The sequence below is a fragment of the Haemaphysalis longicornis genome, unplaced genomic scaffold, assembly GCF_048455015.1.
Source record: "Haemaphysalis longicornis isolate Haplotype H1 unplaced genomic scaffold, Haemaphysalis longicornis Haplotype H1 scaffold_2, whole genome shotgun sequence".
Lineage (NCBI taxonomy): Eukaryota > Metazoa > Arthropoda > Arachnida > Ixodida > Ixodidae > Haemaphysalis > Haemaphysalis longicornis.
The window spans coordinates 201857558-201871788 of NW_027526295.1; the positions used below are offsets into that span (position 1 = coordinate 201857558).

Sequence of the window (14231 nt, forward strand, 5' to 3'; positions counted from 1 at the left end):
GCTGCGCATATATAAAGCTCTTCACCAGGCCCTGTTGCTGCAGCCAGCCAGCCCTCCACCACTCGTTTTCAATCGGTTTGATGGTGATAGAGTCAGAGCAGGCAAGAGCTCTACTCCCCTGCCTGAGACTTCCCCAAAAGCACTACAACCACCCGCACACACTCCGTGCGAAGTCCTGCGTTAGTCCACTACAATAAGTCACTCTCTACATCTGTGCGACACCGAGCTCGGTCGCCCTTCCACATCTAACGTTCAATACCTACTCATGGCAACTGTCCAACGCCCCACCAATCTAGCCTTTCCACACTGGATGCTTGCGGCCATGATGTATTCTCTTGTCTTGTTATTCAGAATCCCTGTAGATCTCTGTTTATTTCTTGATTTCGCTTCGCCACCCCCTATTCCCCAATACCGCCCCTTACCACGTTTCCGTATAGTCATACGCCCTATCTCATTGGGTCCCCTTTATCTGCATTCCAAGCCCCACTTAGCAGACCTGACCTCCTCGGTTTTTCACTGAGCGGACCTATCGACTCTCCCTTACCCCGATGCAATAGTAATCCATAGTCAGTAGAGGACGAGCCACACGAGTCTTTTTATAGCGAACGGTAATAAATGGCGGTGGCACACGGACAACAACGACGCAAACACCTGCAGCCTAGAAGCAGCTGGTTAAGGTACAGCCTGCCACGCCAGAGGAGTTATTACTTCAGCGAACTAGGGTCCTCCGCGCGCTTAAAAAGGCGCTGTTTGCAGCATCAGTCGGCCCACGCACAGACGATCGTCTACGGCGTCAGAAGCGACGGCGAAGAGACGGATCCAATCACGCCCCCGCCTGTCGGAATAGCTGCCAGGATTCCTTTCGAGTGCCGCATGGACGAGAGACACGTGAAGGATGAAGCGTGACAGGGGGCAGGCCGGCGACGGAGAAAAAGAAAACGAGACCGTGGAAGAAGGAAACCGACAGAAACAGAAGGCTAGGACAGACTCCTCGGACAGGCGGATCGTTCGCTGCCGTGGACGAAAAAGGGCGCATAGCATAGCCGCTGCGATCTTGACCCCGTTCCGGCCTTGGGCGCCGCTGCGGGACGAGCGAACTGGGACTTTTGTGCGGGCTACGTATCAGCGGGATGCCGCTTGTAGACGCGCGCTTCCCAAACGAAGTGCACGAGAACTGTACAGCGAGAGAAGCCACAGGCTCGGCGGAGGCGGTCGACCTGTATATGCAGAGCGAATGAGACAATCGCTCCACGCCAAACGAACGCAAGAGGACCTCAGTCTTGGTGGCCCTCCTCGCTCTCTTTCTCTCCCCGCGTACTCGGGAATCCAGGTCGTCTCGCAGTTTGCCGTAAAGAACGCGGAGCGGCGTGTGTACAGCTTCGCTTATGAGTGGCCTCTGCCGCATGCGCGGCCGCACAGGACTGGAATGCGAGGACAGAGACGCGCAGAACAGGCTGCAGAGCTCAGGACGCCAGACGACCGTCTTGCTAGGGCTATTTAAACACGAAACCTTTGGCCTTTCTGTCTGCATGTCTGTCCATCGATTCAGCCACCTGAACAAAAGACACAGGAATTCTGAAAGAACAAGTTTACATAGACGAGACCTTTCGAAACTACCAAGTCTGGTATACCACACTTCATACTTTTCAGAATTGTTGTGCAAAAAGAAGGCATTCGGCATATTTGGGGCAAAACATAAATACATAGCTGGCATTAGGCAAATTTCCTTTAATCGGAAATAGATGTGTTGGTGATTTTTGCAACAGCAAATTTAAGAAAAAACGTGAAAACAGGTTTTTGACCGAAAATACAAAAAAAAAAAAAAGGACTGGCGTGCGGGCCTAGATTTCGTGTCGGCATTCTAAGCCCAACAGCAACGAAACCTTCCAACAGATAACGTGCGAGCAACGCGAACGCGGGAAAATATGTGCTTAAGGGAACCTCTGCGTTTAACCCGAGAAGAGCGAAAGGGGAGGGGAGAGCGTGAGCGGTTGGCGGGGAAGAGAAGAGGGGCATTTACGTGGCAGGGGCGACAGAAGACTATGCTCTTTCTACGACATTTGCAGAGAAGGGAGCAGATACGCGGCCAATTATTTTCTTGCGCGGATCCTCAATCGGATCCGCGAATCTGACAATATGTACACACGGCCGATTGGGGTACGACGAAACGGTGCGTCACATCGACGTTGTCCACACGCGACATTTAGAGGTGCAAACTGGAGGACAGTGAGCGAATCGGCCAGATAACGTCGGTCCGCGGGTGGCTCTCAGCGGGAGCCCGCTGCTGCCGAAGGGGCGGCGGCCCGGCCCGTCCAACGGGTTTTCGAGCACGTTAAAAAGGGGAACACGATCGAAGAGAGGAAAAAGTGGTCACGCAGACCGCTCGTTCTATTTGTTTGTCGTCGAGGCGGTGGGCGACCTTCCTCGTTCGATAGCTCGTGTAACAGGAAGGCTCGGTCGGCCGTCAAAGTTGGCAGTGAAATGGCTTTACGACTCTCTTTGTTTATACTTTCGCTGTGAACTCGGTTTAAGCGGAAGATGAAAGCTAACAGAGCCTATGCCAAGCTCGTAACATAGGGGGATACATGTGCAAGAGGCCGAGCTGTACACACAGTCTTTCAATCGAGTGCATGCCTGCTTAGCAAAATAAATGCTTGATTTAAAGAGAGACGTGTACGCCAGGCCTCATCGATCTTTTGCGGTTCGGTTGTTTGTGTGCACGGGCGTGCGCGCTCAAGTGCGTGCCGAATTAACAGCGTTGCCAGCGTCGATCAACGAGGCGAGAAAAAAAAAAAATCGAGGCTGAGCACTGTACGGCAGGCAACGCCACGGTCTCGAAAAGTTGGTTTTGAGGATATGCAGTGCGCTAAAACATCTCTTGGATGCGTACACAGCGTATATAGGGCGTACGCAATAGCGCTAGCGTACCATAAGCTGCTCGCGTAAACCTACTCTCCACATTCACACGAAACTACTTACTCGTAATTATAATCGAGGGAAAGGGCAAAAAAAGTCGCAAAAAGAAAGCATGTTTTCTATTCTTCAGAGGTCGCATCGGCTGATTGTTATATTTACGGTCACGGAAGCTCTTTTCTCTGATTTAGGAAAACTCAAGCACAGGGATGGAGAAACCATGGTGCCCGTACGCACTTCGCCGTGTCTGCCTGGGGAAGCGATCGTCATTTCGGGGGTCCAACTGAAACAGACCGTTCGGCGTCCGTTCAGCCACAGCGCAGGAGGCTCACTTAGCGTGGCGACGAGAGCACGACGCTAATCGTTCGGGACGTCAGCGATGCGAGGTCACGCTCAAGGAAGGAGCGCCACGACACGGGCCTCGCTCGTGTAACAAGTACAACGAGGTAGGCGTAATACATTTCTTAACGTCGGATACGATGCGCGCTCAGCTCCAAAGAGAGATGTCTCCGTCCGTACGTGCATCACGAGGCATGAGCATCCTGAGCGAGCTGACACAAACCAGGGATGAACTGCTTTTCGACAAGTTGAACATGACGAACTTCTCAAGAGGCAGTGGCTGGCCATGCCGCCATCTTATCCCGTTAGTGAGGAACGGAACGAGAACCAGCGAAGATTCTCCCCCCGCGAGACACAGTGGCGGATGAGCATGTGACGTAGAACGATTGATTGATTGTAGGGTTTAACGCACCGACGCAACGAAGGCGATGAGGCGCGCCGTAGTGGAGGGCTCCGGATTAATTTTGACCACCTGGGGATCTTTAACGTGCGCCGAAATCTCGTACACACGGGCGTTTTTGCTTTTCGCCTCCATCAGAAAAGCGGCCGCCACGGCCGGGAATCGAACCCGCGACCTCGTGCTCAGCAGCGCAACGCCGTAGCCACTGAGCCACCGCGGCGGGTATGTGACGTAGAACGATTAGACACCACTGGATCTGTTGCGAAGCGGGATCATGGCAGCGCTCGCCGCGATGGGCAGTGATTCGTCATTAAGCGGAGTGGGGCAATCATGAATTACTCAACACCGACTCCCGCGTTGCCGAGGCGTGCGTGTTCGCGCGTCACTTTACAGATACACACCTGCTAGCCTTCAGCACATTCCACGTTCCTATCGACCGATCTATCCGAAATAATGACGCATTTTCTAGCTCTTCAGAAGACAAGGACCGGTACGATTATTCAAGTTGTCCGTACCAGTGACAGACGATGCCAAAAAAAACACGTTGTTTAAACGGAATCAGTTCGTTAAATGCTTGGGTAAATTATGGTCAGAGTGAAGTGATCGAATGTGCAGTGAATGTCTTTCACTGATGACTACGGTGGCAACTTTCATTTTTTTTCGTCTTGTCGCAAAGCTAAACCCTGTTCGGATGACTTGGCCAACTTAAACATCACGTGTAGACGCGGCATGTGAGATAAAAGACCATCAGATAACTCAAAGCCGCAAAGAGGTGAAACCAGGATAGAGGGCAGACCAGCGGCTCGCGTTGCTTAACAAAGGCGCTCTCGCACTGCGCAACAATACCGTCAAAAAGTGCATGCTACATTGTCAACAATTATGCGGCCCGAGCTCAAGGCGTCCTGGACTAATAAGGAAGCCACCCCGAAGACTCCAATTTTTTTTCTCGAATAAATAACGTTTATTCTCTCTGCATCAGGGCTTACCGCACACTATTTCCACCCAATTCATTAGAAAAAAAAATAATAAAACAGATTCGTTAACAAACATGCAAAGTAAACACGTAAAGTTCGCGGGTCGAAAAACAGTAACAAGCCTTCGATTGTTTTTTTTTCTTATTCCTTTTTTGTGTGTGATCCAGGCAGTGCATTGTTCGCTCACCACACCTTTCGGCGTAGCGGTGTCAAAATTCTCACAGCTCTTTGACGCCACTGATGAGGATCTCGTGACAGTCCTCAGACACAGCCCCTTTGCCACAATACCTCCCGAAAAAAAAAAAAAAGAAAAAAAAAAAGAAGAAGAGGGGGAAGTAACAGAAAGAAAACCGCCCGAAAGAAAAGCGCAACCAGCGAGTGGATGCCGTAATTATAACATCGTCATTGCTGTTCCGGAGCGATCCGGTTGTTGCGCCGGCACAAGCGCTATAACGTCAGGAATCCCGGGAATGCGCCGAGGTGCGTGACATTGACAGCGCAGCTGCGCGCCAGGTGCGTCAGCGCCGTTATCTTATCGGCACCGCCGCGGTGGCCGTAACCCCCTTTGCCCAACGCCAAGCCCCGTGCGCACCTTATCGTGGCTCGAACTGCTGTCGAAAGCTAATTTACGACCGTATCACCCACGGCGCAAAACAATGGGTTGTAGCCCTTCTTTTCCGTACGCGACCTTCGCGCCTCCATGCTCCGTCGACAAGCAGCGGCCCATGGGTTCTTTTTTTTTCGCATCTTTTTTATCCTTTTCCTGGGTGTTCGCGTTCTTTGTTTTCTTTTTGCTTGTTTTTCGCCTCCAGCACCAACGTCTTCCTCTGTTGCGCTACCGCACACTTCTCGGATTTCGCTAAACAGAAGCCACTGCGGTACAAGAACCCTTTCTGCTCTTTTCAATTGCGTCCGTCGAAGTGGTCACTCATCTCCCGCTTCGAGAAAGTCAGCGCCCTGTGATTTTGGCTGAGGCGAATTACAGTGCTTACACGCCTCCTCCGGGGTCGCCGTCGCAGGACTCGTAGCGTCGCCAATTAGCCACGCAAGGAGGCAGTTGTTCTTTCGTTGAAACACAAAACAAGACAAGAAGAAAATCCCCGCTGCCGGATTAAGCGACACAGAACTCCACTCCTCCCCATCGTCCCTTCAACGCCTTGCAGCGGCGACGTGGTTGCCCCCAGCGCGGTCAGACAACGCGTTTCCGCTGCAGGCCGTGCTCTCAACAACGGGAAAGTTTCGACCGGTGGCCAGCAACAGAAGAACCCATTCCCTGTCATTTTTCCAAACCTGTCTACACAGACGGAGCCGGACGATTAGCGGCGTTCAGGTGAGTCACGCAAAAAAATCCAAGGTTGTGCCCTGCGGGAATTCTGGGAAACGGACCACTTCATCCGGTTGCCGTGGGCAGTACAGCCAAACTGCAAAGGGGGGACGACGAGTGGAGTATTTCTTGAATAGCCTGACCACGACGTCGCGGGTTAAAGTCCCGGATGCGCCGGCAGTTTTTCTGGTGATGGAGAAAAACGAAGACGCCGCCATGTTCCCGCTTTGGAGCAACTCGGACGACCACAAAGTTGTCCGCGGCACTGCGAATATATAGGCCGCCAGTTTTTTACAGCGTGTACTGGCAAATCCGGGATATCTGATTTCGTAACGTATTTACCGTTTGAGTGTACGTACACTGCGCGAGAAAGTTCACCGCCCACAAGCCGACCGAATTCGGGCAATTTCTCCTCTCTGTGCGAGCCCAGCAACCCGTTAAATGCATGCGCGCCATTTTTGGAACTGCTGAAGAATCCTAAGCGCACGCCCAACGGATGCTGTGCGGGAGGAGAAATTCTACAGAATGCCCAGAGTGGAATTGTTGAGGCTTGCAACGGCGGCTAATCAAACCCGTAAGCTCAATACCCCGATAAATCTACGGACCAACAATGCCAATAAATCGACGTAGCAACATCAGCTATCGCTGAATTTCACATGCCCCTTCCTGAAGATTTTTCATGAGCGTTACAGCCTGTAACACGACATCTTTGCCCGTAGTTCAATCAGTCATTGCGGCACGCTGCTTAGACAGGTGCACTTCGTTGTGGCGAAACAGTGAGACAAGAAAGGCAGCAATTAGGAGGAGCACCCAGATCTCGGTGCCGTTTCTAATCACGAGGAAGCTTCTTCAATAGCACACTTCATGCTAGCCTATGTGTCTCTTCACAACGAAAAAAAGACATTCACTGGGGCCTGATACGTGATCAAACCACGTATAGCTTGGCACCAGCGCTAGGGAGTAGCTGCATGAACGATACATGCGCAGCATGCACTCCAGTGGTGCGACATACGAACCGCCCTTTGTATGTCACCAGCCCGCAAGAAAACTGCTCAGAAGGGACCTCGGAATTATTCCGCAATACTGGAGGTCGTACAACAACGGCAAAGAGGTTATCCAGTATTGCGGAACTGGCAGAGAGGGATACTCCGTGTGTTGGAGGTTTCGGCGCCCGTTAAGGTCCCCAGGTGGTCAAAATTAATCCGGAACCCGCCCTCCACTATGGCACGCCCCATTGCCTGTGCAGCGTCGGCGCGTTGCACCCCATAATCAATCAATCAACAACGGCCAAGAAGGAACGCAACAGCTCCTCGACAAAGATATGTAAGCCTCGCAGAATGCGCGACAGCGCTGCCTCGCAAGAATTAGACAGGAGAAACGGCTGCGACCGCGGAAGGAAGCATTCGCCAAGGCGAGCACGTTGCCGGTGCGTGAATGCAAGGCGGCCGTGTGATTGTATGTAGATGACGGCCTAGGTGCGCCGAGCAGCCCCCACGCCAGCTGTCTCGCGCGCCTCGGAATTTACGAGGCGGCCCCGGCGTGCGCTCAACTCCTGCGCCTCGCGACGACCAATGCGCCCTGCACTGATTTGAAGCGGAGAAAAGCAAGCTAGCGCCGGCGGTCTCGCCGCGTGTGCCTGCGTCCGCACGCGCGAACCGCCAAGGTCAGCGCGGGGCCTCACAGGGCGGTGCGACCGTAGGCAGTGACGAGACGCATGAACTCCAGCATCAAATCATGTTCTGAACGGCGTGCAACTTTGGTGGTGGCCGCCTGCTAATGCTAGCACACGCACCGGGACGTTCGTTTTCCAACGCCTCGCGCTTAAAAGGCATGCGGATCATCGTGAGTGTTTGTTCGCGCGCATGAAAACAACTGTGCTTAATTTATCTGTCATTGGAATCGGTAAAACACAAAAGTGAAACGTGCAGCGAAATCTGAAGCTGAGCATGATTTGCGGTTCGGCGGCTGTCTTGTGGGTGTGCTTTGCGAGCGACGTCCTGCTGGTTGGTCGCTTCGGCAAAGGTGTACTGGCGTCATTTCCGTGACGGACATGACGTCAACGAACTCTTGTGTATACCGGCATAAAACACTTTCGCGTTAAAATATAAAACCCGAAAACGAACCCTAAGTATAACGTACTCTAAGGATGCTTCCCCGCAAGAAGACCCTGTGTGCAGGGGTGCACTCTTTACAGGCCGCTTGCTCCGTTGTGCTGGCATCATTTCCGTGACGGATATGACGTCAGTGAAATCTTTGCGTGTCCGGGAATAAAACACTTTCGCCTTAAAAAAAATGCGTCCATGCACTCTGTACAGATGGTAAACTAGCGAAGCTGTAACATGCGGCCGTTAACGCTGCTCCGTCCGCACCACCGCGGCCCCTACCCGCAGTTGCCGTACTTCATGCAGTAGCTCGCTGCGCGCGCTCTCTGCTGCAAGAGACTCGTTTTCGCTCCCTCCGATGCGCCGCTCCAACTTACCAGTGTTGGTAGACGCGAGAGCGGAGCTACGTTATCGCTCTTCTGATGGAGGCGAAAAGCAAAAACGCCCGTGTGTACGAGATTTCGGCGCACGTTAAAGATCCCCCTCCACTACGGCGCGCCTTATCACCTGCGTTGCGTCGGCGCGCTAAACCCTACAATAAATGAATAAATAAATAAATAAATAAATAAATAAATAAATAAATAAATAAATAAATCAAGCTACGTTATCTAAGAACCCAGCCAATCTATCTCCCCTTCCTTCTCACTCCTCGCCAACCTGGTTTTATTTCGCGCATGCGCATGGGGCCCTGCGCCGGAGGAGTTTGCGTACACGGAACCGCCAGAGTTTCCTTTCCCCTAGCCACGCAAAGCTCCGCTTTAAAATGCGCGGAACTTTGGCCATACAAAGCTTCCCCATAAAAGAAAACGCGCCTTCCAGGGTAACTTAAAATGAACCCGGCGACATCTTCTGCTCGGACGCCCCATGTCTGCGGGAACAGAGCGTGGTGAAGGCAGTGGGTGACGCGCGAGCCCTTGCCGGCCACCCCGTGAAAGGAAACAAGGGCACGGGACGCGGCCGCATGCAGAGCAACGCGGAAACGAACGCTTCGGGCCCTGCCTGCACTGTGCCCCGGAAGGCAACGCGACACGAATTTAGGGCACGCGAGAACAAGGGACACGTGCGCTCGCTGCGGCCGGGCTCAAAGTTCGGCTGCACCGCCTCGGGCCGATATTCCCCCCGGAAATAGCCGAACGCTGGGAGGTGTCGGACGGGTGGGGGTAGGAAGGGGGGGGGGGGGGGGGGGGACGATGAACGAGAAGACGTTTCTCCTTCACATTTTTCAGCAACCGGGAGCGAGGAGAAAACGAAACTATGCGTGCTAAGTTTGCCAAACGGGAGACCTAAACAATGCCTCCGTGTAGCAGTAGTAGTGTATCTATACCACAATCGATTGATTGTGGGGTTTAGCAAGCTGAAGGTATACACGTATACGGCGCGCGTAGTGGAGGCTCCGGATTAATTTTGACCACCCGGGAATCTTTAGCGAGCGCTGAAACCTCGACACACGAGCGTGTTCGCTTTTCCCCTCCATCTTGAAAACAGCCGCCGCGGCCCGGATCGAACCCACATCCTTGGGCTCAGCAGCGCCACGCCTTATACCCTATAGGGTCCGAATGTCATTTGACTCAAATGGGGTGCTTCCAGTGCCATTCAGAATCCGCCGTGCTACACTACAATTTCGATGGCATTTGAAAGCTTTCACAACTGCTCGCCTTGCTGTAGTGGTGCTGTTGTCGCCCCGTTCCTAGAGCCACTAAGTAAGCCACGCTAGTGGCTCTACCCATTCCGTGTTCGTACATAACACAACAATCAAATTTAGGAAGGCAGTAAAATGATATCAAATTACAAGAGACACCAGTTTTGACTCTAATGTGGTGGCTGTTTGCGTAGTTTTATTTTTTTTTGCGACTGACCCACTTGGTTTGAGAGTATGAAAATTCATTTCATATTTTAAGTAAATGAACAGCGAACAAAGTTCCACAAATAAAAATATTTTGTTTGTTTTACGGACGGAAGTATTATATTTTTTACTGCTGATCGAAGGCGATGCGTGCGAGAGTGCTAGAAATGGCATTTGGAATCCCAACTGTCTCTCTTGGTGCTCATTTGGCTCGAATGTCATTTGAGCCGAATGGCATTTCAAAACCTTGTGTAGCAGCACAACTTGGCATTTGAGTCAAATGACCTTTGGTTCAAATGACATTCGGACGCTGGTGTAGCAGGGGTATTAGCCGCTGAGCAACCGCGGCGGGTGTCTCTACCACAGTCATGGTAGACCGTTTAGCAAGCACGGACAGGATCAACACATGCACGATTCCCTATTGGTCACGAGAGGCGGATTTGGTGCGCGGACGCAACGCTGTCCCAAAGGCGTATTGTCACGGCCAGCGTGATATTGTAACGTCATGCTGCCCCTTACGGAAAATCCGTGGTCAGGAGACCGGGGTAACCAAGCCATACCCACTGTTATCGCGCGGAGGCACCAGCGGGAGAGGCGCTAGGGAGCGAGAGGTCAGTGAATGAAAACGAAACTCAGCTCATTGCGGGGACGATTCCCGCGTGAGTTCGATTGGCAGTGTGGGCGGTGGTTGTGGGTGTTTGACAACTGACGGAACTTCAGCAGCACAGACCAAGAAGGCTAATAGCATTGATGATGATGATGATGATGATGACAACGACGATAATAATAATAATAATAATAATAATAATAATAATAATAATAATAATAATAATAATAATAATAATAATAATAATAACGAAACAAAGCACTGTGCATTTAGCGCACCAAGATGCATTACAGAAGGCAGGTCTTAGAGAATCACGGGTCGTTTTACGTTCCGCTATGCACGAGTGGGCGGAGTAGGAGATCGGTCTCACAAGCTCGAGATTAGCGGCACTGCCGCGGCGCTATAGCGCAGCCGTTGCGCGTGCAAACGAGGCCACGCGGCCCAAGCAGGAGCCGTTCGAGACCTTCGGCGATAATGGTCGACGAACACCTGTGCGACTCTCCCCGGGCGCCCGTGGACCGCTATCAAAGCACATAGCGCGCGCAGTGTTTGCTGGCGATAGCGAACGATGCTTCCTGCCGCCTTACACGCACTCGGGGGGCCGGTCTCAAGTGCCCAGATCGCCGTGTTCCCGCTCGCACGAGTCCCAGGCGCAGCCCGATTCCTGTCTTGCCTCGCGTAACAAACCCCACGAAAAAAAAAAAAAAAATGCTGAAGTTGCTATATGGCAGTCCGCACAGCACGTTATCCTTGCTCTAAATAAAGCTTTGGCGTGAAGAATCGCACTGCCAAGGTAAAATTTCGCTGCTTCCATTACATCTTTGATCCTACTTCTATTCCTTCCCGGTGGGGCTACGTGTAGAAACTTGACATTGCCCCTGAAAGTACAATGATGGTAAAAGCACGTGTATTTGTGTCATCGCCTAGCTGTCAGTACCAGAAACATTCGTTACAACGAAATCGCCTTTCTGCAACTTTCACTTCATTCAAAGTTTTTCACAGTCCCAACTACAATGCAGGGAGAGGAAATCACCACTTATTTTAACGAAGCATCGCTTATAACGAAGTCAGTTCGCTGTCCCGAAGCATTCATTATAACGATCGGGTTCGCTCTGCGTAATTAATTACGTGCGCGTGCCGTACTCAGCGCGCTGCCATTGCCTGCATGGAGCTGGTATGCAGTGAAAACGATTGAACAGTTCAATAGTACTTTACTTCGACTGCCGGAGGCCTCACCTCAATGTTTCGGCCGCGGAGTCGTCGACTTCGCCTGAAGTGTCCCCCTTTTTGCGAGTGAGTGCCACCCGTCGGTCAAAATATAGCCGGAATTTCTCTCGCGTGTCACGTGTGCTGGAACGGCGTAGGTGGAGCGCACGTTCAACCGCCCCGATCGCTATGCTGATGACAGCAGCGGCGGTTTCCTCTGGACACGGTTGAACAACGCACGGCACGCGCTCCGCCGGGGTCCACTGGCTGCTTTCCGGCTCGGGTCGGCGCTGTCGCGTCACCGAGGCATGCAGACAGGCTCGGCCGGTGATAGCACCGCCATCTCGCCCGGACTCGTATAAATCTGTTGCCGCCAGCCGGAAGAGGTATTGCGAATACATCTTCATAATCACGCCGCACGCGCATAACGACGCGCGCGTTAGGCCGACGCGCAGCACGCGCGTGACCCAGGTCCTTGCTACCAGCCACGCCAATAACATGAACAAAAGCGGCAACAGAGTACAACCCCTGGGGATACCGCGTTTCGGAAAACATGCGTGTGCTCTTAATTGTGACGCGCTGTGGCCCGGCCAGAAGAAAACTGAAGCGCCCAAAAACTGGACACAAACAACAACAATGATTTTAGGGATATCACAAAATGAAAACAAGGCGGCGAGGGATTGGACGGAAGAGGTACTACATCCAGCCTCGGCAAACGATCCGCGCACCCACCAGGAAGGGAGGGATCGTAATCGCGCAATGTAACTACGACACAATACAGCGGCACCGGGCTTCGCAACGCCACGGGGGTCGGTCTTGATTAAACGCATATGCGAAAGTTGCCGCTCGGTCGGTAAAGGGTGCATGTTTATAGCGCACATAGTCGACGAGGAACCAAGCTAAAAGGCGCCCGTGAGGCTCGCATACGTGACCGGCATGTATGTGCGCTAATATGCGATCCCCCCCCTCCTCCTGCCGGCACACCGGCCGAGGAGCCAACGCACCGGAAAGCGGAACGAGCAGGAAGCGAGCGCGCACACCGACGCTCCCTCCGGCGGCCGCCGCACAGCCCGGTCTTCCCCGCTTGCAGCAGAGCTACGGCGACAGGGCTTCCCCATACAGCTGTTCCCAACCGGCTTCTCATGCTGCATAATACCGACAGGGGCGTCGTCGCACGGAGCCGGCGTTGCATAAGCGTTGCACCGAGCTTGCCCATTTGTTTCTCAAAAGGGCCCTGGAGGGGCGGATGCACGGCACGGAGTACACGCGAAAGCCATTGACGTGGAGCGGAGTATTACAACAGACGAACTACAAGAGCTGTCGCACAAAGTGCCGTGCTCCGAATTAATCCTGACCGCCCAGGGTTATTTACCGTGGACCCAGTCCGTTTCCCATGAGGCCTTCCGAGCGTCCTGGAAGTCAAGAACCTGGTCCAATGCTCCCCGAGGCGAGCACGGCACAAATGATGTCACTAAATAAAACCTTATTTAGTGGGTCTAATAGGCAGGTTAGAGCCGACAGAGAGCACCTTTCGCGGGCCCGTTGCGCGTCAATGAGAGGAAAGCACACAGTTATAACGAAACCCTCGCTATAACGAAATCACTTTATTCAAGTTATCGCTTTGTACGAAGCCTTTGACGCTCCGAACTGCAGTGCAAAAGGGCAAATCGTTCCCGCTTATAACTAAATGCTGTTTGTAACGAATTCACTTTTCTGTTCCGGGGACTTCGTTAAAGAGGCTTTACCGCAGGTCAGAGTGGGCCGTGCGGGAAGTGTGGTGCACCGACACTGCCTGCTGCTCCCAGTAAATCCGCGGTATGATACTTAATTAGGGAAGTTGATATATTCTGGCGTAAGACACACGTTTGCATTAATAATTGCGCCCGCCACTGCGCACCGAAGGCACGTGTGGAGCGTGTCGAGCTTCTCTGCAGACCGCAAACAACCCTCTTCGCCGCCTTTGTGAACTTCAAATCCCTATCACACAACACCACTGGCATTACGTGACAAACGGCAAAAAAAAAAAAAAACTATTTGCAACGCAACGCCTGAATAACATGTTCGAAAACCCGTAATAGACCTTGGCCTGCAAAATAAGCGATGCGGAGTGGCTCTCGCCCTTTGATATTCATCAAACAAACCCAGCTCGAAATAGCCTCCGTTATCGCAGAGCCCAGCGATGCGCGCGGAGCGGATCGCTTCCACAAATACGAAGTACAATGAGGGCCGAGGAGAAGACACTTAAATGAACACAAGAGACTCCGTTTATGCGAGTTGAAAATCGTGGCCTGTCAGTAATTGCATTAATATGAACAGCAATGAGACCCTAAAAACACTTCTTGGGCGTCTATTAGCAGGACACTCAACGCTGGTCACATAATTGTGAACCGTAACGGTTCACGAAGAGAGAGAGAGAGAGAGAGAGAGAGAGAGAGAGAGAGAGAGAGAGAGAGAGAGAGAGAGAGAGAGAGAGATAACGTCTCGACAGTCGAGCGCTGTTACAGTTCATAGAACACTTGTTTT

The 14231-nt window shown here is 52.4% G+C and overlaps 1 protein-coding gene across 11 annotated transcripts in view; it reads right to left on the reverse strand.

The window, feature by feature from the left end:
* The window catches only part of Baz (par-3 family cell polarity regulator), a 229505-nt gene that overhangs the window by 60048 nt on the left and 155226 nt on the right, over nt 1-14231 (reverse strand). The gene's annotated exons all lie outside the window — the stretch shown is intronic.